This window comes from Panthera pardus, unplaced genomic scaffold (genome assembly GCF_024362965.1).
Source record: "Panthera pardus isolate Hobbes unplaced genomic scaffold, ASM2436296v1 HiC_scaffold_17, whole genome shotgun sequence".
NCBI lineage: Eukaryota > Metazoa > Chordata > Mammalia > Carnivora > Felidae > Panthera > Panthera pardus.
Genome location: NW_026526732.1, coordinates 22,215,806 through 22,240,235, shown reverse-complemented (window position 1 = coordinate 22,240,235; position 24,430 = coordinate 22,215,806). Strand labels below are relative to the sequence as shown.

At 40.2% G+C, this 24,430-nt stretch overlaps 1 long non-coding RNA gene and 1 pseudogene across 1 annotated transcript in view; both read right to left on the bottom strand.

The window, feature by feature from the left end:
• LOC128777634 (uncharacterized) overlaps positions 1–23,316 on the bottom strand; it is a 31,285-nt gene extending 7,969 nt beyond the window's left edge. The window contains exon 1 of the long non-coding RNA XR_008422868.1: positions 22,780–23,316. This is a non-coding gene — a long non-coding RNA (uncharacterized LOC128777634). The remainder of the gene's footprint in view (positions 1–22,779) is intronic.
• On the bottom strand, positions 8,863–11,548 carry LOC109252526 (serine/threonine-protein phosphatase PGAM5, mitochondrial-like; annotated as a pseudogene).
• Positions 23,317–24,430: the final 1,114 nt, after the last annotated feature.

The following is a 24,430-nucleotide window of genomic DNA, read 5'->3' as shown; positions in this document are numbered from 1 at the left end:
ATGTCTTTATTGATTTTCTGCCTAATGGAGCTATCTATTTATTATAGAAAGTATATAACATTTTCTTTTTTTTTTTTTAGAGCATATTATAATATTTTCTAACCAGGAACCTGAGTGCTTACCATAGCATGATCTAGGCACTTTAACCATTTTATCTCATTTAATCCTCCTAACAACCCTATGAGGGATGTACCATATTATCGCTTTTGGGCCCATAGGAAAACTCAGGCACCAAAAGTTTTAGTAATTTGCCCAAGGTCACACAATTAGCAAACAGCTGATCTGGACACCCGAGTCCAGACTTTTAGCATCTAGGCTACAGGGTCCCTCAAAGAAACCTAGGATGATGAAATCAAGGCATTTTGTGTTACCATTAATTTCTATGATGAACAATGAAAATTTTCCTAGTAAGTCTTGGCAACAGTAATTACTCCTAAGCACTAATGTCCCTTTTACTCACTGTTGCTAAACACGCTTACATTGGCAGACACAGTATAAGCACAATATTTGTATGGTTTTTCATTCTAAAACATTCCACAAAATTGAGTGAAATATTACATCTATTTTGCTTGCATGTCACCAGAGCAATAACATTTATATTCATATTCACTGTTTTTCTAAAATTGTTAAATTCTTAATGGATAGAGACTATACCTGTACAAGTAGGTTTGTAAATAGCTATACACAAACATCCAAGAAAAGCCTTTGATGATCAGCACAATCATAAGCACAAAGACAACGTCAGGTTAGCTCTACTCCACCAGAGTTTCTGGTTTCTAGAAACCTGGACTCTGACATGGAAAGGGAGTCAAGACCTTCACTGGAAGGTAGGACCCTGCATCAGTGAATACAGTGGGCACTTTCCTTTAAACTTCATTTACCAGCTAGAAATATGATGTAACTTATTAACCTAAAGTTTTTAAAATTCTAGGATGCAAAAAACTAACCATGCCATTCTTAACTCAGGTAACAAAGTACCATGGACTTGATGGCTTAAACAGTAAATATTTATTTCTCTCAGTTCTGGAGGCTGGAAGTCCTAGACCATGGTGCCGCATGGATGGGCTCTGGTGAAAATCCTCTTCATAGACTACCAACTGCTCACCGTATTCTCAGATGGTGGAAAAAAGAGCGAACTAGCCAGCTCTTTGGTCTCTTCTTATAAGGGCACTGATTTCATTCGTGAAGGCTCTGCCTTCATCGTCTAATTACCTCCCCAAAGCCCCACCTTTAAATATCACATTGGGGTTAAGATTTCAACATATGAATTTTGGGGGACATAAACACTCAATCCGTTGCAAGGACCTTATATGGAGATGAAGATAATACAGTAAAAACCTCTTGCAGAATCTCACATCTAGGGGAAAAAAATAGGGATAGACTACTAAAAACCTATGCAATTCTGTAATCAAATGGTATCTTGCTGCTAATCTGGACAGCCCAGGTAGGCATCAGTGTGACTGGAGAGGGCCTCAGGGGATACTAAAAATGCACAGAAACAATAGAGTGGAAAAGCTACTGCAGTAGAGATGGAGATGGAGGGTTCTCACAAACAAGGAGAGTGACTTCACTCACTCTGTCAACTCCAGAGTTCTAAAGCCTGGCTACAACTCCAGAACTCTTCCCTGCCCGTTATCTTCCAGTTGGTGTTTTCACTCCCGACACTTGCACATACACATATGTCTCTGCTAACACCCCCACTTCATGCTCCACTGAGGGAAGAAAAAAAAAAAGCTACTGGATAGAGCATTTCATCTTTTCAATGCTGACGCTACAAACTTCCCTTCTAGCAGCACCACAGCAATCTCACTTCTCCATTCAAAACTTCCTCTGCATTGTCATTTTCTCCCTTTCTACTAGAGATACTGCTCCCCAAGATACAACCATGATCTGGCATTTCTCAACCTATAATAAACAAAACCTTCATTAACCTTGCACTGCCCTCCAGCTCCCACTATATTCCCAGACTATCTTTCTCAAATTTCTGAAAAAGATTTAAAAAGTAGATAATCCCCATTTCCTCACCTATTCACTTTCCAACCCATTCCCCTGGCTCTGATCTCCACCACTCTATCAAAAGATCCTTATCAAGGTCATCAAAGCAATTCTTATTATCCTCATTTTAAAAATCAGGGCACTGAAGCTCAAGAGAGATTACTAGGTTGAGATAGTAAAGACATATCTTCCCTTAGAGATAAGCAAGAGCCCAGAGCTGCCCCAAAGCTCTCTTTTCATGATATTAGACTAAGGACTTCATCTTCCAGGGACCCCACCTCCTTCTTCTGTTAGGTCATCTTCCCTGCATTAAATCTCAGACTTAGTCTCCAACACACCTCATTGTTTTAAATCATTTTTCATTGAGAAAGAATTTTGCTTGATCTATGAATATTTTCTGTAGATCACTTGGTATATATTATTTTATTTAATTGAAAATAGGTAGTTCTATTCCCTTTGTACAAATAAGAAAACATTGAAACAGAAACCTTTCTCAATATCAGACACCTGAAAAGTATCAGAGCCAGCATTTGACCTCATCACCTAGATTTTGCACCCCAGGCTGCCTGGCCTTCGTGATGGTTAGATCTCACAGCTTCCCAGTTGTTCCTATTACGTGGTAACAAGGTAAGAGCATCACTCAAAAGTGTGCCATATACCCTGACATTTCCATCAAGTCAGACACCGTGGGGTTGAGGCAAATTTGCCATGAGCAAACACGTAAGAAACTGATTTATATATCATAATTGGACTTTATAATAGAACCACAGTTGTTAACACAGGATACTCAACTCTGGTGACTACAGCATTTTCCCTCCATAGCTCTATCTAGGAAGCGAATTCAGTAAGCGTGAGGTAGGAGACAGATTTGTATGCTCACCCATATCCTATTCTTTTTCTAAGCACATAGACATTACACTTGTTCAGTACTGCCCTTAAAGTTGGACATGAGGGGTTCACAGTAAACCCTTCCCTCGAGAGTAAGAAGGCCAAGGGTCTAAGTGGACATATCCACTCAGGCCCAGACTCCCCCTCCTAGACCATGCCGTAGGTTCCTGGAACAAAGGGATTTCTTGTCCAAAGAACTCCAACCCTGCTAGCAGGGACTGTGAAAGCCTCTTTCCCAGACCTGTGTTTATGAGGATAGATTGTGCCACTGTGTATTCAGCCCTAGGCTCCAAGAAGTGGCCAATGGGTAGCTATTAGCAAGGGTGTGGACATAGGTTCAACGTGTGCCCTCCATCGAGCAGAATTGGGCCTGAAACATGAAGAGAAGGGAAAATGGGCCAGCATTCCTACGCTGCCATGTTCTCAAGGTGCAGAAACCTCAAGACTCCAAAAATTCCACATTCAAATCTAGTTTTCCAGGTCACAGAAGACAAATGTGCCCAAGAATGATATATGTTTTACAGTTAATTATTAGCTTAACTTATAACTTTTAACTATTCAGATATATGATACAATTCCTTCTAATATTTCTGCTTTAACTTCTACCTCCTTATAGTTAGTCACAGCCACGTAAATAGTTCTAGACTGTGAATTAAACAGTTAGTTACTGGTACAAGACCATTTAATATTCTCTTTTCCTCCATGACAATCAAGAAGGTCAGGTGTTCCATAAAGCATACAAGATGGAGGTGCACCCATAGTCCTTAGCCTGAGTGTATAGGGCAGAGTCTCCCAGAAATCCACAATGGATTTTTAACAGGAGAAGAAATCATCTGTTCTTCACTAAAGCCACTGAGGTTTGGGGACAGCTTGTCAGCACAGTGTAAGTCTAACCCATCCTAACTAGAAATTGGTACCAGAAGTAGGATGCTTCTCTAGCAAAACCTTAAAATATATTTAGTGGTCAGAAGGCAGTGAGGAAATTAATCTTAAGGGCTGGAAAGACAAGTATTATATTTATACAATGACAAAGTATTTTACAACACCCCTAGTATAAATTATAATACTAGTATTTTATAATACTCCTATTATAAATTATAATACTCCCAGTACCTCAAAGACATATTACCTAATAAACTTGCAGCTCTAAAAGAGAGAAGAAAACAGAACACTTGAAGTGTGAATTCGTTATTTTTGGCTGCATATGGCAAGTATTCAAGGGATAAGCTGAGAAAAGGACTATCCAGTTTTCAATAATAAGTGAAAAGTAAGAGAGATTCCAGACATTTTCAATTTGCAATGTTATATGGACTAACTACTTCCCATACTAACAGAGACACTGAATGAAGGTCATAGGCTCAGGAAAACATTAAAAAAAAAAAAATTAAACTGCCTCAGGGAAAGGACAGATTAACATGTTCATTAAATCATTTTAGTTGGATAAGACGAGGAAAAAGATCAGATTAAGGGTATGGTTTTCCCATAGAAGTCAGTCAGTCCTCAAATAGCTTTCTTTTGGTCTAGAAAGAACTATACAGGTGAGAAATCAAATCAATGTAGCAGAGCTGAGAACCAGGTACCACAACAAAAGAAAAAAAAACAGATGTAATTACCAGCATATAGAACAAACAAACAGAAATCTTTTAGATTTTGGAGAGAATTGTGCTGCCAAAGAGAACCAGTCTATCAGCTAAAGTCTGAAAATGACCCTTTGGCTCCTTCTATATGGAAGCAGTGGGAAGAAAGGGCTGCTCAGTTCCAAGCAGAGCAAATCCTCCACTCTCCATTTCAAACGGAGCCAAGGAAGAGAAAAGGAAGAACTACTCAGAGGAAAAAACCAAAGCCTCATGAAAATAATGAACAAGAAGATAAAATAAGGCCAGCAAATTTTGTTCCTCCAGGGTGTTCCAATATCCATCATGAGGGATTTCAGAATTGCTATGGACCAGTAATTCCAGTGTGCCTATGTTACCTTTTTCTAGATGGGATAGTCTACTACATTTAACTGCCCCATCCTACCCTTATATGTATCAGGTATATATACAAGTGAGGTGTGTACACACACACACACACACACACACACACACACACGCACAGAGGGAAGGCCATGTGAGGACACAGCAAGAAGGCAGCCATCTGCAAGCCAGGAAGTGAGGCCTCCGCGGAAACTGAATTTGCTGGCACCTTGATCTTGGACTTCTAGTTTCCAGAACTGTGAGAAAACACCCTTGTGTTGTTTAAGCCACCCAGTATGGCGTTCTGCTATAGCAGTCCAAATTACAGATATGTGTTTGGTACCGTGAAATGGAATGCTGCTGTAACAAATGCCTAAAAATGTGGAAGCAGCTTTGTAACTGAGTAGACGGTGGATGAGTTTTGAGGTGCATTCTAGAAAAAGCCAAGACTGCCTTGAAGAAATAGGAAGTCAAAGGTGACTGGTGAGAACTCAGATGTAAATGAGAATGTGCTATTGGAAACAGAGAAAAGATGATCCTACCTATAAACTGGTAAAGAACCGGCTGAATTGTGTTCTAGGGTTCAGTGGAAGGAAGAGCTTGTAAGTCACGGATATTTAGCTAAAGAGATTTTTCTTTTAAGTTTATTTGAAAGAGAGAGCAAGTGAGTGCGAGAGGGGTAGAGAGAGGGGGAGACAACCCCAAGCACCCGCCACACTATCAGTGTAGAGCCCAAACTCACGAATCCGTGAGATCATGACTTGAGTAATTCAGGTGTCCCTTAGCTGAAGAGATATCTAATCAAAGTATAGAGTGTGGCCTGGGTTATCCTTATTGCTTTAGTAGAATGCAAGAAGAGAGATAAATTGAAGGAATCATTAAGTGAAAAAGAGAGAGAGAAAGAGAAAACTTGAAGATCTGGAAAAATTCTCAGCCTATCCATATTGCAAAAAATGAGAAAGTATGTCCAGGAGAAAACACCAAGGGTGTGGCTGGACAACAGCTCCATGAGGAGATTATCCTTGGAATTATTAGTCAGCCTAATCAACAGAAACCAGGAATAGAGATGGGATTAACCAACAGAGACACAGACAGTTTGGCCCAAACAGAATACAGTTAGGATGAAATAAAGGAAGGCTTTTGGACTTCTGAGATTGAACAGGACTAGACATTGAACTATTTGGCTGCAAACATGTTTTATTTCTCATGAAAAGGAAAGAACCCCAGGGCAGTTTAGACACCCTCACTTCTACTCCCACTACAGAAAGGCTGCTTCCTCCCTTCGTTTCAGAGGGTGGTGCTCCCATCCCTGGTGTCGGTGGGTCAGGCTGACCCCACCCACTGCCTCAGGGGTGGAGCCATTGCCTAGGGCTACCGGGCCAGAGGGCAGATCTCGCAGCCAAAGAGGATTATTCTTAAGCCTTAAAATCAAATAGAGTTTGCCTGGCTAGATGTTAGTCTTCTTGGGGGTCCAACATTCCCGTGACCTTTCTGCTTTCTCCTTTTGGAATGCGAATATCTACCCTATTTCCGTCCCACCACTGTATTTCGGAACCACCTAACCAGTTTAGTTTCACAGGTTCACTGCTGGAGAGGGATTCTGCTTCAAGATGAATCATACCTGGAGTCTCATCCATACCTAATTTAGAGGATTTTTAAGTAGGCTCCACACTCAATGTGGGGCTCAAACTTACGACCCCAAGATCAAGAGTCACAGGCTCTACTGACTGAACCAGCCAGGTGCCCCATGATATTCAGGTAAGACTTTGGAATGTAGAATTCTGAGTTGATCCTGGGACGGGTTAAGACTCTTGGACCTGTTGAGATGGGATGAATGTATTTTGCATGCAAGAAGGACATCAATTTAAGGGGGATAGAGAACATAACGTTATAGGTTGAACTGCGTCCCTCCAAAATTCTTATGTTGAAGCCCTCATCTTCAACATGATTGTATTTGGTGACAGGGCCTTTAAAAAGGAAGTAACTAAGATTGAATAAGAATGGGACTTGTGTCCTTACAAGAAGAGAAAGAGACATCAGAGACTACCTTCTCTCCACACATGACAGAGGCTGTGTGATGACACAGCAAGGCGGCGGCAATCTATAAGCCAGGAAAAGAAGCCTTACCAGAAAACAAAATTGCTGGCACTTTGATCTTGGACTTCTAGACTCCAGAACTGTAAGTAAATCTGTTATTTAATCCAACCCAGTCTGTACCATTTTGTTATGGCAGACTAGTCAAGCAGACTAACACATCTACCCTTCTTGGATATTTCCAAGTATCTCTCCCAGGGAAGGACATGAAAAGGGAAGGACATTTAACACTGGGCTGGCCCAAACCTTAACCATCAGAGACCTTTTGTTTCAAGGTCTAGAAATACTAAATAAATCCTTTGAAATGAAAAATCTATACCAACTAACTGCATTAATGGCAGCCAACAAGAAAATCAAAACAAATAAAACTGGAACCTAGACCTCTACGTTTTCTTTTCCAAAATGTAAAGTATAAGGGGACATTTAGAAGACCCACAGATGTTTCACTGGTCTCCCTCCCACCATAGTCCACACTATTATCAGACCTACTAAGCCATCTCTTTCTTTTTTTTTTTTTTTTTTTAATTTTTTTTTTCAACGTTTTTTATTTATTTTTGGGACAGAGAGAGACAGAGCATGAACGGGGGAGGGACAGAGAGAGAGGGAGACACAGAATCGGAAACAGGCTCCAGGCTCCGAGCCATCAGCCCAGAGCCTGACGCGGGGCTCGAACTCACGGACCGCGAGATCGTGACCTGGCTGAAGTCTCGAACTCACGGACCGCGAGATCGTGACCTGGCTGAAGTCGGACGCTTAACCGACTGCGCCACCCAGGCGCCCCAAGCCATCTCTTTCTTTAGACTTTCCTGATTTAGGCTTTTATTCCCTTCCAGCTCTTTTGATGGCACCAATACCATATAAAGAAATACTGGGTGATTTGAGATGAACTTTAACAAGACATGGACATGTGTCTCACTAGAAAGCAGCTGATTCTATTACTACTCGGTACACTTCTTGTTAAGTAGTTCTGGGAGAGTTTTCTATCACAGGGCTGTGACATCTGCAGGCTTATGAGGTTCCTATGAGGGGTAGGTAATCAAATAAAATGTTTATTAAACACACCCACAAAGTGCTCCAAACAGAAGTTACGGCAAAGACTACAAATGTTTCCTGATATCCATTCCTCCCCTCTTTCTTTGTGATATAATCTCTGAATTTTAAAAGGACACAAGGGCACCCAGAATAAGGACATTTTCCAATGTTTCTTGAAGATAAGAGTTGTCATATTACTGACAAACAAGATGTAGGCATTTTAACTGTTACATGCAAATTCTGAAAATAGCATACTCTGAGAAGGAGCATACTCTTATTTTCCCCTCCTTCTTGGCTGGAATACTGACATGATAGAGCTTGGCTAGCCATCTTTAACCATGAGGCAGACAAAAAGAACAATGGTAAAAAACAGTTTAGAAACGGACCCACACAAGTGGATGGAAACTAGGTTTTCACCACTGCAATTCAATGAAGGAAATTCTTTCCAAAAAACGATTCTAGAGCACGTGGATTTCTATAATGAAAAACAAAAAGTAATCTAGATTCTTATCTCACATCATACAAAAACTATTGAGATAAATCACAGAATGGAACACAGATCTAAATGTGAACACAGATAATTAGTATCTTCATGACTGTGGAGTAGGCAAAGATTTCTTAAACAGGACACAAAACACAGTATTCAACAAAATTATAAACTGGATTTAAGAAATTCTGCTTGTCAAAAGACATCATTAAAAGAGAAAACAATAAAGTCACAGACTGAGAAGCTATGTGTAATACACATATTCAACAAAGGACTCTTATCCAGAATATAAGGAATTCCTACAAATCAATAAGATGACAAACAACCCAATAAAAATATGCAGAAGACATGAAAAAGTACTGCCTAAAAAAAGGAATCCAAATTATCTGAAACATTTGAAAGGGTGCTCAACATTATTAACAATGAGGGAATGGAAAAGAAAACGATGAGATACCACCTCACATCCACCAGAGGGCTTAAAATGAAAAGGAACAATATCAAGTCCTGCTGAAAATGTGGAACTGTTACAACTCTTCCATTTACTCACTCACCGTTGGTTGACCTGGCAGAATTTATTGAAACTAAACACATGGCTACCCCATGACTTTAAAATCCTAGTTTTAGATATATTCCCAAACAAAACACTGCAAATGTCACTAAAAGATCGTGCATGACTATTCATGGCAGCTTTTTTTTCTCAGTAAAATTTTATTCTGTAGTTAATTCCAAAGTTGACAGAGAAATGGATCAAATGTCCCAATCAGTTGCACTGATTGTGCAGAAAATGTTCATGACCACTTCATAGAAATTGTAGTTTCTCCTAAGTTAACAGAATATTTGGGATGGACACATCATGTCTAAATAGTTTAACCTGCAAGCATAAAGGATTAACAGCCAGAGGCAGACTGAGCTGTCGAGTATTTTATTGAAACAGGACCTGCACGGTACTATCACCATCCAGTCACCTCCCTCACCTGCCAAGGTGCTCGTGGGTGCAGGAAAAGGCCTAAGGCCCCAGTTGAGTCCAGATCCAACAGCATCAGAGGTACAGGACTCTGGACTGAGAAACTGGTTATCAAAGCAAGAGCCCAGATGAAAAGCATCTTCAGTTGACAAATATTGAAGTGACAAAAAGGTTTTAAGAAACGAGAAGAACGTATGACAAGAAGTTCTGAATAGAAGCACTGGCAGCCCCTCTTCCTCAGAGCCCCTCGTGCCTGATGGGCGTTGCTGACAAGCCTCAAGGGGCTTACGTGGCCAACTGTGGTCATGACCAAAGGCCCCCATGAGGACTGCCCGTGGTCCCCACAGACAGCGTTGGTGAGGCCTCCTCCTGGTAGACAATGCAGAAAATCCCGAGATAGCAATCGGGATGCTCTGCTCAGCACGACTCCTTTTTCCATCCTGGGCCTGAAGTATGGACTGAAATGCCACATTTTGGATTCTTTAGGTGTTCATATTTTTCATTCTCCTCCTTGAGAAATGCAGTGTAACTGTGCTGTGCAGCCTGTGGAGAGAAGACGGGAAGGAGCTGTGCTTTTGGTGGCACCCACTGGAGCCAGGCTGGGGGTGAAGAAGAGCAGGTCCTCAGGAGCAGGAGATCTCATCCAGAGGCATGAACCCTGTGTCCCCGAGGGTCCTGAGTAGCACTGGCATCAGGCAGGACTACCAGGTGGGCGATGCTGCCATTGCTGAGAAAGAGGTGGAGCCAGCCTTCTGGAGGGAACTACCCTGCCCAGTACCATGTAGCAGACGACGTTGGCACGGCAGATGAAGATCTCCTAACTGTCCTCCTGCTGCTTGGCGTCTGCCCAGTGGTTGTAGTTCTGGAAGGCGGTCTTGATCCGGGCTCTATCTTTGTAATACACTGTGTTCCAGTGGAACACAGGCAGGTCGGGTTTGATGGGGGTCTTCCCTTAGTAGGTCTGTGCTGACCTTGCAGATGCCTGGCAGATATTTGCTTACCATATTGGTGGTTTCTTTTGCATGGGTCATGGACAAATGGACAATTTTATTAAACTTCAACCCCAAGCTTGCAAGTTAGAGCCCAGTTAGTTAGTTCAGCTTGTTCATGACCCAGGGACGTTAGTGTGCGGTCTTTTCCAGGGAGGCATTCACGTGGTTGTGGGAATGCCTGATGAGGAAGACGGGTCACATGGCCTTGGCTTTGTGGTGGTCCAGCCCAGATGACCATTCTCCAGATTCTAGGTTCTTCTTCCGTAGGTTGTCTCCTGTCCCAGCTGGGGTCACAAATGCCCAGCCAATGGCATGTGGCCCCCACAACCATGCCCACACCTTGAGCAGGTACGTCTCCACGTCCCTACCCACGCAGGGCTTCCCCAACATCATGGTCGAAAACAGCATGGCTGCTGAGCCCCTTACCATGGCACCTGTTGGCATGCCACGCCCACTCGACCTGTACTGGCCCTGTGCCCATAGCAGTTTTATTTGTAGTAGCCAAAATTAGAAGATAACCCAAACATCTATTAACAGAATGAATATACTATGGTATGTTGATACAATGGAATGTTTTAGAAAAATATGAGAAAAAATATATACACATGCATTAATATGGATGAATTTCAAAAATAGGCTATTATGAAAGAAGTCAGACAAAGGAATGCATATTATCTGGCTACCCTTACAGTCCAACAATAGACAAAACTAATCTGTAGAAATGGAAATCAGTACCTCTAGGGGAGGTACTAGGTGGGAGAAGCATGGAAATTTTCTCTTTCTGGATGGATGTAATATGGTCTTTCTTGATCTAGTGGCTATACAGGTATACATACAGAAAATTCACCAAGCTGTATATTTAAGATGGACATGCTTTCTATGCTTTACCCCTATGTATTTAATACCTCAGTACAAAGAGAAAAAGTACTTCATAAAAGATAACCAGACTATTTTTACCTTATCAGTTGCCTAGTAAATGTTATTAGGCAAATGCAAAACTATCTACTTAAAAACAAAGACCAAGCAAATTGTGCTTAGATCTCTGTTTCACTGACCCCCAGAAAAATCAAAATCAACCTTATCCATTAGTATCAAAAACTTGGAAGAAAAATCTGAATAAAGTAGGAGTGTATCAGGTAGTCCACAGCAGCTACCTTAGTTACTGAAGTGAAGACTCTACGTAGCATATTGGCAATCTATGTGAAGCAATTTTAGTAGTGTTTTTCCATAAATACACCTATTTAATAATTTTAACTATTTGTAGTACCAAGGTAGTATGTCATAAAAGAAATAGCAAGAGCTTTTGACTCAGACAAACCAGTTTTGCCACTTACTAACTACACAGCATTGGGCAAGTTTCTTAATCTCTTTGATACTGAGTTTCTTCACAATTTAAAACAGAGACAATAATACTTACTTTGCAAAATTGTAGCACAATTATAGTAGGTATTTAAGAGTGGTAGCTATTTAGCAATAGCTCTTTGTATGCAAAGTATCATGGTAGGTACTGGAACTCTATCTCTAAGAACCCGACCAACTGGAAATGACATTTAGATATAAAGATTGGTGATGAAAGGTAAGAATTTAACAAGGGCTATAGATTACAAATTACAGGGTTCCTATCCAGCTAGGAGGATTGTGGAGTGAGTATCCTCTCAACAGAGCCTGGAAAATTTTTGGAAAATCCACTTAAAGCAGAGGAAATGGCATGAATAAAAAAGCATAGCCTCAAAAACAATACAGTGACTTCAGGTTCTAATTAGTTGACTAACTAATGACTAACTGTGCCACTGGACTAAATCTAAGGAGAAAGACTACAAGGCTAGGAAAGCAAGCTGGGACTAGACAGAAAAGGACCAGTCAGGCTAAGAAGTCAAGGACCTGTTTTCTCAAGTCCTGGAATGTCACAGAAGGGTTCTTTTCAGGAACCAACCCCAGTGGTCACTGTACAGGAAAGGAAGGGAAGGAAAATCTCAATACAGGGAAAAATAGCATAGAATGATAAGGGCCTAACTCAAGATGCTGACAGGAAAGGGGGGGGGGGGGGGGGACCAGGAAAAATATTAGAGTTCAATTTTATCAACTTTAAAAAAATGAACATTGAGTTTCCCCGAATATTCAAGTAGGCTTGCCTTCAACTTTTAAATGACTGACTGGCTTATAAGAGCAAAGAAGTATCCAAAAGCAGCAAAACATATTTCCAGGCACATAGAAAGTGCCCATACATACTGCTAGCAAATGAATCATTTAAAAAATTCCAAATATTGAAACCTCTACAATAATACAGTGTTCATGGTGAAACATGCAAAAGGGCTATAATCATTTTTTCCTTCCTGTTGAGTGACCATTCTTTTACAATACATGCCAAGTTTCGAATTTGCTCAGTTCAATATTTTAAAAGACTCATTTGCAAAAGCTATCTCTGTCTCTACCAGAAGACTCTGATATAAATCACTCTAGAAAGTTGGGAATATTGCCACTTCAGTTGCTAAGCTCTTGTGTAATTTTTTTTAAGGACTCTATCATTCATTGTCTTTTGCCATGGCAAAAAAAAAAAAAAAAAAAAAAGCCACTATGACTCATGAATATTACATGAAAAAAATTTAAAAAGTTAATCCAGATCACATAAATATATGTAAGATTTACCCAACAGTACATGACAATTTAATAATTTATACAATTGTTAAAATAATTAAAATGAGAATAACCTACCACATTAAGGAACAAAGAAATGGGTGCTTCCTAGGGGCTAAGCATAATTGTTAGCCCTTTCTATGTAATAGCTCTCTTAATCCTCTCCACAACCTTCTATGGTAGACACTTGTTATCCACACCGTATAGTGAGAAAATCCAAATATAGAGAAGTAACTGTCAAAGATTACACTATATAAAAAGGGAGAGGCAGAACTAGGAATTGAACCCAGGCAGTCTAGCTCCAGAGTCAGAAAATGCCAGTTAATAAATGTAGAAAGAATGAAAGAAATGGAGGGCCCCCTGGGTGGCTCAGTTTGGTTGAGCATCTGACTCTTGATTTTGATGGAGGTCATAATCTATCATTTGTAAGATCAAGCCCTGCATTGGGCTCTGTGCTGACAGTGTGGGGCCTACTTGGGGTTTTCTCTCTCCCTCTGCCCCTCCCCTGCTTGTGTGTGTGCTTGCTCTCTCTCAAAACAAACATTTAAAAAGAAAGAAGGAAGGAAATGGAAAATCATCATTAGAATACCACAATAATAACTGCTGCAGGCAAGATCAGTTGAATGCTAAAATTAGTGGGCTACACTTTGAGAAATAGCACATTTGCACAACTTCAAAACATTTATTAATTACCATGGTAGTTTTAACATATCCACAAATCATTTGATACTTTTCCCTCTCATCCCTTTGAGTGTAGACTTCCTTAAACAAAATAAAGTATAAGAAGTGAAAAGTAGTAATGTGTTACAATGGAGAAACCTGGCAAACACTGCCTAAACTATGTGATTAACATGTTGATGTGGAGATCCCGTGCCCCCAGATATGATGCAAAAAAGAGCACAACATTCCTCTGGTATTCTTTCCCCAAAGTCCATAACCTCAGTCCAATTGTGAGACTACACTGGACAAACCCAAAATGAGGGACACTGTATAAAATACAAAAGTGGCAATGTCTGAAAGACTAAAATGTTTTCACAGATTGGAGCAGACTAGAAAGACTTGATAACTAAATGCCATGTGGTATATGGATCAGATCGTGGAACAGAAAAAGGACACTGGTGGAAAAACTGGGGAAATCTGAATAAAATATGTCATTCAGTTAATAGTATTGCACCAATGTTAATTTCTTAACTTTGGTAAATGTATCATGGTTATGTAAGATGTTAACATTAGAGGAAGCTAGGTGAAGGGTATACAGGAACACTCTATACTGTCTTTGCAAATATTCTATAAATCTAAAAGCATTTTATAAATAAAAGATTTAAAAGTTCAATACCCATTTGTGAAAACAAATGTCAGTAAATCAGGAATAAAAGGAAGTTTCCTCAATCTGGTAAAAGGCATCTATAAAAAAAAAAGTATACTAAATATCTTTTAAAATTTATTTTGAGACAGCATGTGTGTGCACATGTGCAAGAGAGGGGGGGAGAGAGCAGGTGAGGGGTGGTGAGGGGCAAAGAGGGTGGGGGAGAGAGAGGGGAGGGGAGAGAATCCCAAGCAGACTCTGCATCTTCAGTGTTGTGGAGCCTAACGCAGGGCTCGAACTCACAAACTGCAAGACCATGACCTGAGCCAAAATCAAGAGTTGATGTTTCACCAACTGAGCCACCCAGGCACCCCTTTAGTGTCATAATCTTAATAGTGAAGAATTGAGGTATCCTCCTTTAAGATCAGGGGAAAGCAAGGGTACTTTTGTTGTTGTTGTTGTTGTTTTTTGAGAGAGACAGAGAGCGAGAGTGAGCATGAGTGGGGCAGGGACAGAGGGAAAGAGAGAATCTTAAGCTCCATGCTGGGCATGGAGGCTGACTCAGGGCTGAGTCTTATTAAGACTGTGAGATCATGACCTGAGCCAAAATCAAGAGTCAGATGCTTAATCAACTGAACCACTCAGGAGCCCCAAGGCTGTCTATTTTAACACTTTTGTTAAATACTATTCTGCTATTCCCAGCCAGTGCAATAAGGCAAGAAAAATAAAAAAGTAATAGAGATTAGAAAGACAAAGTTAGAGGAGCCTAGGTGGCTCAGTTGGTTAAGCATCCAACTCTTAGTTTTGGCTCAGGTCATGCTCTCACAGTTTATGAATTCAAGCCCCAAGTCAGGCTTTGCACTGGCACTGTGGATGGAGCCTCTTTGGGATTCTCTCTCTCCCTCTCTCTCTCTGCCCCTGCCCTGCTTGCATGCTCTCTCTCTCAAAATAAACTTTAAAAAAAAAAAAAAAAAAAAAAAAGGCAAAGTGAAACTTTTTATTTTTTTGCAGATGACATGATTGTGCATTTAGGAAATCTCCAACAACCTAGAAACTACCAGAACTGAAAAGTGCATTTAGTGAAATTATAGAATACAAGCTCAAAATACAAAAATCAACTGTATTTCTAGATACTAGCAAGAGGACTGGAAACAAAATTGAAAAAAGAGACCATTTACAACAGCATCCAAAAAAACCTCAAATGCCTAGAAATTAAGTTTAATAATATATAAGTCCCTCACACTAAAAAAACAAGACAATGCTAAGAGTAATTGAAAAACTTATTCAATAGAGAGATATACCATGTTCATATATTGGAAGATTCCCTTAAGATGTCATTCTTCTAAAATTATTCTGTAGAGGCAATGCAATCCCAGTCAAAAGTCTGGTAGCCTTTTTTTTTTTTTTAAATAGATGCTGACAAGCTGATTCCAAAATTTATAGAGAAATGAGTAACACTTAAATATCCAAAAAATCCTTAAAAAGAAAAAAAATTGTGGAGGGTTTACACTACTTTACGTCAAGACTTACTACAAACTACAATAATTAAGAAAGTATGATACTGACAGAAGAACTGATATAGTCCAAATAGAACAGAACAGAGTTCAAAAACACATCCAAATGTATGATCACTCATTTTTTTTTTATTTTTGAATTTAATTAATTTACTTTTGGGGAGAGAGAACAGAAGCAGGGGAGGGGGCAGAGGGAGAGGGAAATAGAGAATCTTAAGCAAGCTCCACACTCCATGCTGGGACCCTGAGATCATGACCAGAGCCAAAATCAAGAGTGGGACACTCAACTGATTGAACCACCCAGGCACCCCTATGGTCATTCATTTACAACAAAGGGATGACTGCAAGTCAATGGAAAAAGAAAGGTATTTTGTTTTTCGTTGAGAGAGAGAGAGAGACAGAGCATTAAGCAGGGGATGGTGGGGGGTAGGGGTGGGGGAATCTTAAGCAGGCTCCATGCTCAGCATAGAGCCCAACACAAGCCAGGGCTCAATCCCACATCCCTGGGATCATGACCTGAGCTGAAATTGAGAGTTGGATGCTTAACCAACTGAGTCACTCAGGTGTCCCATGAGAGGGTTTTTCAATAAATGCGTAGAGCAATTGAATGTCCATATGGGAAACCTTGATATTCCTCATCTCATACCATACACAAAAATCAACTGATCAACTGGCGATAAATCAAAGACCCAACTGTGAGGACCTTGAGGGTAGGCAAAAATGAGCCTAAAAAAAAAAAAAAAAAAAATCTGTGGGAAGGGTACAAGAAACATCACCAGACTTCATAACAGTTAAGTCTGCTCATCCAAAGGCAACAATTAAAAGAATAAGTATGCAAACTTTAGACAGGTAGAAAATGCTTGCAAACATATACCTGATAAAGATTTCTCGTCCAGAATATATAAAGAACTAAAATCATGAACAAAAGATAACCCACTAAAAAAAGTAGGCAAAAGATTTGAATAGCACTTCACAAAAGAAATCTCAATGGCCGATAAATATAAAAAGATAGTTCAACATTATTAATATTCATGGGAATGCAATCAACTTACCCTGAAACCATCAATTTAGCACTTTGGTATATATCCATAAAATAGGAGTATATGTCTGCCAGCAGCAATTTCAAGAACATCTGCAGAAATGGGATTTAGAATGACCAAAAACTGAAAACAAATCAAATGGTCATCAACAAAAGAATAGATAAATGAACTACAGTCCCACCCGCATAATGCAATACTGTGGAAGAGGGGTCACCAAACTTTTTCTGCAAAGGGCTAAACAGTAAATAGTTTAGTCTTCATAAGTCATACGGTTTCTGTTTTAACTACTCAACCCTGATACATGGACATATTTATGTTCAATAAAATTTTATATGCCAAAATATGTTGTTGGCCCACAGGTCATAGTTTACCACCCTTTGCTATAAAGCCAACAACAAAAAATTACCTATACATGCAACCTGGACAAATGTCTAAAATATCCTGTGAACAAAAGGAAACACACACAAACATTATAGGATTCCATTTATATGAAGTTCAAGAACACCTGAAAATAATTCATAGTGATAGAAGTCAGGACAGGAGTTGACTGATGGAGAGGAGTGGCTCCACTGTGTGGAAGACACAGGAGGGAACTTTTACAGGGATGAAAATGTGTTCTATCTTTATCCGAGTGGTGATCATACAGGCATACACATATGTAAATTTCATAAAGCCATACACTTTATTTTTGTGCTTTTACTATACGTAAATTATAGCTCATTTTGGAGAAAACAAAACTGGACGAAAGTCAAAATAAAGACCTGAAGAAATTATCTAGAATTCAACATGAACAAGAAATATATAATATATATAAAAGATAGATTAAAAGAAATGGATAGACTGAGCAAGTCTAACCAAAGTGTAAGCAGAGTCTTGAAAGAAAGAATAGGAAAAAAAATGGAGGGAAAACTACACGGAAAGAAAAAAGATGAAACTTTCGGGAACTGATGAAAGCCCAACCTTAGAGACAGGAAACAATCAATCCAGGATAAACGAAATGTCCACACCTAGACACACTGTCATAAAACTGTAGACCACAAGATAAAAGAGAAGATCTTAAAGTAAGCAAAAAAAAAAACAAAAACAAAAAAACAAAAACAAAGATTAACAACAAATAAGTTATTAGAACTAATGGTAACATTGGAAGCAGAAGTCAATGAAATGATACCTCCAAAAGACTGAGAAAGAAACTGTCAACCTGCAACTGCATACCAGACAAAACCATCATTCAAAAGTGTAAAAGATGGGGCGCCTGGGTGGCGCAGTCGGTTAAGCGTCCGACTTCAGCCAGGTCACGATCTCGCGGTCCGCGAGTTCGAGCCCCGCGTCAGGCTCTGGGCTGATGGCTCGGAGCCTGGAGCCTGTTTCCGATTCTGTGTCTCCCTCTCTCTCTGACCCTCCCCCGTTCATGCCCCGTTCATGCTCTGTCTCTCTCTGTCCCAAAAATAAATTAAAAACGTTGAAAAAAAATTAAAAAAAAAAAAAGTGTAAAAGATATTTTCAGATAAAGTTCACTGTCAACATTCCTTCAATAAACAAGCTTCTGAAACATATTTGACAAAGAAAGATGTGAGATGCAAGAAGGAATGACAAAGGATGCATAAAGAGAAAAAAAATCATGATGTCGAATTTATAGAAGGAAAAAAAACAAGGTGTTAACTAAAACTCCAGATGAGAGGGGCGCCTGGGTGGCTCAGTCGGTTGGGCGACCGACTTCGGCTCAGGTCATGATCTCGCGGTATATGAGTTCGAGCCCCGTGTCGGGCTCTGTGCTGACCGCTCAGAGCCTGGAGCCTGTTTCAGATTCTGTGTCTCCCTCTCTCTGTGACCCTCCCCCGCTCATGCTCTGTCTCTCTCGGTCTCAAAAATAAGTAAACGTAAAAAAAAAAAAAAATTTTAAAACTCCAGATGAGAACATGTAATTAACTGGTGTCAAAGCAACCTAGGTTTTTGAATTATTTGCAAGTAGAATTAATAAACTTTACATTAAGTTGTACATTAAAAATTTTTAAACTACTAAAAGAAATAAAACATTTTCATACTAGTTAAAAGGGAAGAAAACAGAGTATGAAAAAATCCAAAAGGTGGCAAAGAGAAAAAAAAAACACAAAGAAAACAATAAAAACAACCATAAAACAGAATATTAGCTTTAATCCTAAATATATCATTAATTATACTTTATCTAATTGGACTGAGAGCTCCATTAAAAGACAAAGATTGTCAGAGCAGAACAGGAAAAAAAAAATCAGATTTCATCTGTGCTAAAGAGATCTTCTAAACAAATGTTAACTGAAAAGGTATAACTAGAGTATTCTAAAAATTGATTTTAACGTAATAGGCATTTGGTGGGGAGGCATAGGGCATCACTGTAGAATGACAAATGGTCCAATCTACAGATTTCAAAATACAGCAATTCCAAACTCGTATATACTGTACTTTCAACTTTTACAAAGTGACAGAATTACAAGAAGAAATGAGAAAATTCATTATTTTACTGTGATCTTTTTATTACACCTATCTCAGTCATTGATAGATCAAACAAACCAAAAAACTAGTAAGGTTAAAATGATTTGAACATCACAATTCTTGTGCTTGATCTAAGACACGTGTGTGTGTGCGCGCGCGCGTGTGTATTTATGTTTTTATACCTACCTTGCCCCAAAAGTCTGAGTACATATTCTTCTCAATCATTCAAGGCGCAGTTGAAAAACTAACCATGAGGCCACAAAGCAATTCTCAAATTTCAAAGAATGGGTAACATAGAGCCCTCATTTGCTGACTACAGTGCAAGTTAGATATCAATAACAAAAGGATAACTCACAAAACCTTCCACATTTAGAACTAGAGAATACTTCTAAAAAACTCATGGGGAAGGGAAAAAAAATCCTAACGAAAAAATTTTTAATTCTTAGAATTGGAAAAATAGACTACGTAGAAAGCAACAGTAAATAAAAAAATGTGTAGTATTCGTGGAGACAAATCCATGACCAGAGTGAAGAGCCCAGAAATGAGCCCAAGCATATCTGGGAAGATGTATATGAGAGAGCTGGTACTGGTGCGGGGTTCACTGCCACTCCACCCAGAAAAAAAGAGAATGAATTCGTCCTGATCTCACAACATAAATTTAAAAAATACGTATCTATACACCTACAAGGCAGGTAAGTTAAAGAACTAATTGTGTAAAAGAACAGAAACTTTAACACTTAGAAAAAACTTCTAAGTACATTTCCCTAATGGAGGAGAATATCTTAAGACACGAAAACACAAAGAAAAGATTGTCTGCAGTTTACATAACCAACAAAGGATTTGCACCTTGAACCATGTTTTCCAACAGAAATTGCTGCAATGATGGAAGTGTTTTGTTATAGAATATAATACAGTATAATATAAAATAGTACAGTAAAATATAATATAATAGCCACTAGTCATATGTAACTATTGAGCACTTGGAATGTGGCCTAAAGTGACGGAGGAATTGAAACTGTTGAAGTGCACAGGACAGCATGTTAACATTTAAAAATCCTCGATGAGGGTCCGTGAAGGTCCGTTAGGTTTTCTATATACTTTTTAGTATTTAAATTTTTCATAAAAGAACTTGATTTTAGCTTATGTTACTGTATAAAATATAATTTCAATTTTATAAAAAAATACATAACAGTCACTTTTCGGAAAGCAAACACACCAAATGTTCAAAATGTTATCTATGAATTTTATTTTTCTTCTATTTAAAAAAATTAAATATAAAAGCATATAAACAATTCAATGAACATAGACATATCCACCCTACAAGTTATGAAATAAAACATTACGGATATTGTGTAAACTCCCTAGATACCTATCCCTGATCACAACTTTTCTCTTTTTAAAGAAAAGCTAGGAAATATGAATAGACTAGAGCCCTGGATTCAGGCTTCATTTCGCAACACCCATATTTTAATAGATTTGGGGGGATACTTTGTGATACATAGACATTACATATATCGTTTAACAAAGAGTAATAAAAGCAAACACTGATGTAACCATTGCCCAGGTCAGGAGATAAAGCATGTCCAGCATCCAAAAGTCCTCAGTATGTCCCTTCTCAATCTCCCCGCTTCCGCCTTGATCCCCCCAGGAGAAAACCACCAGCTTGACTTTTAGGGTATCAATTTATTCACAACTACTCCTTACTTTTCATGCCTATATATGAATCTCTAAACAACAGCTTTATTTCACCAAGTTCTGAATTTCTCATAGAATACTGAATGATATCCTCTTCAACAACCTGAGGTTTTTTTTGTCTGCTGGTTTTCTTTTTTTTTTTTTTTTTTTTTGGTTGGCTCAACATTATTGAGACACATTTATGTTGAAACACAAAACTACTTCATTCACCACTGTTCTGGGTAGGTTCCATTTTATGAATATAATTTACCGTTCTCCTTCAGATAGACAACAAGGCATCCAGCTTTGGAGTATTACAAATAACACCATAGTAAACCTCATACATGTCTGCTTGTGTATATGTATGAAAATTTATCTAGGGCAGTGGCTTTCAAACTTTTTTGACCATGACTCATACTAAGGAATGACGTTTTACATCATGACACACATCTGTGTGTGTATAAAACTGAAGGGGGGGGGGGGTTGTTTCATGAAGCAAATACCCGATGACCTGAGACATAGTCTGTTATTTTCTATTCTCTGTTAATTCGTGTTTTACAAATTCTGATCATTATCCACTTAACTGATTTCACGACTCACTAAAATGGGCTTCCAACTTTGAAAAACATCGCTCTAGAGGATAAACACCTAGGGGTGGGACTGTTCAGGATGTGTAACACAGACATCGGACAGGGGCAACTTTTCTAGATCCTTAACTTTTAAATAAGTGTTTTTTAATCTGAGTGTATATAAATATGCCACTATGTAATTTTAGAGCCAAAACTTTAAAACATCAGACCGTTTTATCTCTTCCTTCGGTCATAAAACAGAACTAATCACTTACCATGTGCTATGTATCCACTGGACTCCGAGCGAGACTGATGGGTTAATACACAGGGGGGTGGGGAGGACATAAGGGACCCGGACCTCAGTGAGGCCCCAGAAAGCTCACAGGAGGGGCCTCCGATCCTGCCTGGGGAGGGAGGGGTTAGGGAAGGATTCCTGGAAGAAGGAGGACCTAAGCTGAGTGCTTCTATTTTTAATTTTTATTGGTTTCCTAAAACATAAAAGTAACACGTTTGTTGGGGGAAAAAAGTCAAAATTACAGAAGTATATTTATTAAGAAGTAAAAATCCCCACCACCGTCCTTAAAGTTTCATGCTGAGACTAAATAACCAAAGTTGCATTATCAGTTATCCTAATGTAGTAAATTTTTAGGAGCCCCCACTCTTAAACAGTTTTAAGGGTGTATCTGACAGAGTCCGTAATATTGAAGGATAAAACGAATCACATTTTCCATAATGAACATGAATGCAGACGTTTCATGTTTAGTCACGTTACTACTTTTAAGAGACTTTTTTCTTCTCTTTTCTTTTTTTCCTTTTTGGCCTTTTGGCAAGGTTAGCGTGCCAGGTTTCAAAAGTCGAGTCTATTTACTGCATACCAAATATACACAAATGCTTCAAAAAGCGGCATTAAAAACGGCCAGCTGAAAGAATGTTTTGTTCAAGTCAACTTGGCTTGGCCGGTGACAATTTGTCGGAGTTTCACACTTCGTCCCGAGGAGCCCCGGACCCCGTCACGTACGCGGCGCGTCGGCACCGGCACACCCTCCCCAGCGCGGCACGGAGCCCAGGACGGTCCTCGCTCCGCGGCAATGCCGCCGCCCCGCCGCCCCCCAGGCCCGCAGCGGGCCCCACCGCCACCGAGCCGGGCCACGAGCACCCCAACCACCTACCCTGCGGGGTCAAGAGCCCCCCGGAACTCAGGCAAGGCAGCTCGGGCGCGCCGCCTCCGCGGCCATGACGGCGACCCGGGGAAGCACCCCGCGCGCCAAGGCCCGCGGTCCGCCGGGCTGGGAGGAGAGCCGCCCCGTCCGTTCGTCCGTCCGTCCGCCAGGAGAGTGAGGCCAGAATACGCCCCAGACGTGTCTAAATCAAGGCTCGGGGCGGTACCGACGGGCTGAATGACAAATGGCAGATGCCGTGGGCTTTGCCGCCCTCGGCAGCCGCGAGGATGGCTGCGCCGAGGAGGCCGCGCACAGGCGGAGCCCGGGAGCCGGAACGGCGCGTCCGCGAGGAGGGCGCTGGGGCCCCTGGCGGGGGCGTCACGTGGCAGGAGGAGGCCCCGCTGGGGAGCCAGGGGGTCGGCGGCCTGGGCGGAGGAAGAGGACAGGCGCCCAGACGCCTGGCCGATTGAGTCATCCGTGTGGGCTAAGCCAAGGTCGCCCAGGTGCAGAGCTGGCGCAGGTAGACCCGAACCAGCCCGAAGCCCCGTACGGTATCGAAGACTGTTCCCTCAAGTCACCACCAGGATGAGCCGCCCCGAGCCAAATCATAAACGAGAAACACGACAGATGCTAGGAGAACGCTGCAATAAGCCGGATTCACTTACCTCCTATCCGTGCAGTGTTGAAATAATGGCAGCCTAACTGTGACCACTAATTGTGAGCCAGGCACGGTTCTAAGCGCTTCGCAGGTAAATAAAGTAGTCCTCGTGACTACCCTGGGAGAAGCACTTCTACTCCCGTCTTTCACTTGAGGATACTAAGGCACAGAAAGATTAGACGGAAATGATCGTATGGTTCTGGAATCCTACTATGTACGCTTTAAGTAATTCAAAAATATTCAGTGCTATTTGAATTTAAGAAAAAGAAACGGAAGCAAATCTCCAGCAGTTGCTTTCTTTCCTACACGATATACATTCCTAAAAGAGGCCTATAAACGTGAAGCAAAATGAAAGGCACGAAGAGTTCACTGCAGATTTCAGACAGTCTCCTAGCTTTGAAATAGAGGTTAAGTGCATCGTACAATTCTACCCACCTTCATCGCAATCTTCCAGTTTCCACTGCTTGCATTACTCTTGGCTTACTGGCTCTTAGAACATTCACAAGTTCTTATTTGCCCACCTTATTCTCCCAGATGTTCAGTCTTAATTCTGTATTTGAACGAATTCAATATTCATCATAATGTATGCATTCCTAAATTCTCTATTTTTATTTCTTAATGGCCTGCCCTCTTTTCCAAGTAGTTTTCTTAAGGAAGGTTTATAGAATACCTTAAGGTTTTATCTGCTTTTTAGCTCTACACATAAAAACTGAGCAGGGTAAATATTTTGGATTCACACCTTTCTTCAAACCTAACAGAACAAAATGGCAATCGCTTCTTTGATTTTTGACATCAGATTTTTGTGGAGAGATCTGAATCCTTGTGATTTTCTCCCTGGGAGGTAATCTGATTTTTCTACTTGAATGCCTGAAGAGTATTTTTCTTTTTCTTTTTTTTAATCATTAAAACCAGATCCCTATCTGGGCTATGTCTCAGTGGCAATTATTCTCTATCAGCATTCCCCTCCCAGTATATAGTGTGATCTTTCAGTTTATGGATTCC